Source organism: Rousettus aegyptiacus, unplaced genomic scaffold, assembly GCF_014176215.1.
Source record: "Rousettus aegyptiacus isolate mRouAeg1 unplaced genomic scaffold, mRouAeg1.p scaffold_m13_p_8, whole genome shotgun sequence".
NCBI classification, from domain to species: Eukaryota; Metazoa; Chordata; class Mammalia; order Chiroptera; family Pteropodidae; genus Rousettus; species Rousettus aegyptiacus.
The window spans coordinates 73,473,931-73,477,001 of record NW_023416311.1 but is presented as its reverse complement, the minus strand read 5'-3'; the positions used below and the strand labels follow the sequence as shown (position 1 = coordinate 73,477,001).

At 40.6% G+C, this 3,071-nt stretch overlaps 1 pseudogene; it reads right to left on the bottom strand.

Moving 5' to 3' along the window:
* Positions 1-2,080: 2,080 nt before the first annotated feature.
* On the bottom strand, positions 2,081-2,199 carry LOC118607429 (annotated as a pseudogene).
* Between the last annotated feature and the right edge of the window lie 872 nt (positions 2,200-3,071).

The window sequence follows — 3,071 nt, the reverse complement described above, 5'->3', positions numbered from 1 at the left end:
GTCTTCACCCTTTGTACCTTCTCTCATAGGCTCATCCCCATGCAGTTTCCCCATGCCTCCTTCTTTATTTTTCAGTATTATTCACTCCAGACCTCTAAACAACCAGTGAAATCATTCACTGCTGCCCAAGAATCCATGTCTTGTTTCTCCTCAACCATTTCTCTTTTCACACAAAGTGGATGACCAGATGTAATACCCCAAACTCTGCCCATTAGTAGGATTTTTCTTCACTGCTCTTTTTCTAGACCATCCCTGAGTAAAACTATAGTACAGTAACAGTCAATTTTTAACTTGTACTCACACTTGAACTGACTCATCTGTGAATAACCTCAGTCTCTTAATTTCTCCTTCAATTGGTGTGAAGGACTCCCATGCAGTCATAAACATGATCTGAGGGAAAGAAGCCAGTGAAATAGTGGGCAATAACATGGTAGTCTGGCCTACTTGATTGTGCACTTGTGTCTCAGGCCTTAGTAATTTCTGATCCTGGATACACTATTTCCATCTTATGATAAGTTGCTATCAAGACTGCATGACCTATGGCTTGGTAGGTAGAGCCTATCTATAATGAACAGCTATAGCTTTATGTTCACTTGATCACCCAGGTCAGAAGCTCAGTCAGACTCTACCAGGGCCCAGTAGCATAGCAAGAGCTGTATTTCTAACGGTATATCTGGTTCTAGACTTCAAATGGCCTGGCTTGCTTCACTCTACATTGTGATTTTCCCCTAAAGGCTGGCTGTAATCTCCACCGATGCTTCTAGTACTATAGCATTGACTGGATTTATGATCTACGGTACAGGGCTGCTTATGGCATGGCCTGCATTTGCTATTTTGGGTTCCACCCTTAAAGCTCTCATCCTTCCTGTCACATGATAAATAGATTGGAGCAGAGTTTTCAGGTATAAAATATGCTGCCACTAGAACCTGTACTTGTAGGGAACAGACTGGTGAGTTAAATGAAGATAAGAAGATAACCACCAGCCTAGTTCTTCAAAGGTAACACTAACCCCTGAAATCCCCTTCAGGATGCTAAAATCTTTTCAATTGACTCTTGGACAGAAGAAAAGGCAGTTTCATAAGCTCCTACTTTGCCTTATCCACTATAATAGCTACTTCACCACAAGCCAAGGAAGGTTGCTGCCAATTACTAAGCATACCCCTCTAAAATATACATTTGGTAAATAGGGAAATGACCACCAACTGGATCCTCTATGAGCCAGACATAGCACAAGATTGCGTTTGCTACCTGGCATTCAGATATCGCAATTCTAACAAGGGCTATGGTGCTGCTTTAAGTCTTCGACTAATTTTGTGAACACAGAGCTTTTGTCAAAGAGAACTCAAAATGTTTGATTATTTCTCTCTAATTCAACATGTGATTAACCAAAGAACTGGATGCTGTTCCATGCTGACTGGAAGACTCATTCCTGTACAGTCTTGCTGTGGTGCTGAACGATTCTTATCAGAATATGGCTTCTCTCCCTGTCAATGAGTTCAAATCTGAGACATAGCCTCAAGTTTATAAATTGATCTTTGTGAAGCAGACTGGTTGAGGTTGAGAATTCAACCTTCTCTTGAACTCTACTACCCTTATTAAGTGCTGGGCCTGGTTCTCAGATTTTTCTGTCCTGGCTAGAGATGAGTCTCTTTCTATGCTGCAAATAAAACCCTTTAACTTTCACATTTTGTCTTATGTAGGGAATTAACTTCTTTCTGCATTTTGCTGTCTTTAGCCAGTATATCAGTAGCATCAGAATAGCCATCCATTTTCATAATCTTCATGATTGCTACTTTGCGCATACTTCTCAAACTCTCCTCAGATATTGCACCAACCAATGGATTCTTTTTATCTGATATCCCATTCCAGTTCACCACGGGTAAGATCATTAGCAATCGTACTGGTACAGCACACCAGGAGCTTTCAGTACTCTACCTACCACTGGTGACAGGTTTCCTATTGCAAGTTTTTATTTTTATTTATTTTTGTTTTTTAAGCAAGTCAACACTTAGTTGACTTCACAGATTGCAAGAACCTTGTCAACTTACAATCCCTTATTTTATTTTTTTTTATTTTTTATGCCCACGGCATCTGGTCTTCAAAGGGAGTCTCCCATCCAAGTACTAACCAGGCCCAACCCTGCTTAGCTTCCAAGATCAGACAGGATCGGGCTTGTTCAGGGTAACATGGCCGTAGACTCCCATTGCAACTTTAAAAATTCCATTTTAGAGTCCGCTTCCTAGGACCACTCTTGGTATCAATTCTCTTTTGTCCATTTTTAAGAGAACAGACCCTGAGGTAGAGATTTGTATGCAGAAAGTTTGCTGGGAAAATGAGAGAAGCAGGGCTGTGAGATAGAAAAATTTAACTATAAATGGTAAGAAAGGCCTTAGGTGGTCTCACTGGATGTATAGTACTGTGATGATGCTTCAGAGATTTCCCAAATTGAGGAAAGGAGGCCACTGGAACCAATCATTGGATGCTGACTCCTCCATGCAGGGAGTGCTATCTTAGGTGAGACAACTTCCTTTGTCTATGAATACTGACCTAAGATGCACCTGTGAGACATCAGCGGCTAGCAGTCCTGGCAGCTGAAAAGAAAACGACTACCCTGTTCTTGAAAGGGGCATCTGAGTAGTACATGGCAATATCCACCACATCATGGTCCAGGTATAAAGATGTCAATGAGTACTACAGCAATTTTAGTCATCTTTTGAATTTTAAGACCAGAAAATTTATTTAAAAAGTCAGCCAAGGACAAGGAACCTGAAACTTAATGGAGCAAGAAAATTCCTGCTGGGGCAATATAAACAAAATCTTTGTTCCAAGATAGCTCAGCTTTCTTCTGGTTTATCTAAGACTTAACCTAGAATTTTGATGAGGGAAGTTTGTTTTTAAGACATTAAACTATCTGCAGGCTGAGAAGGTAAAGGCTACTGGGGATGGCTAGAGCTATTCTGGGGGGCAATTGTGTACTCATCGTTTTCCAGCAGAATTACCAATTGTGTCTGTCAAACATATCTTGAAGTTTCTATGAAGGTTGAAATCTTTTTCCTTCACCTCTGCTTTT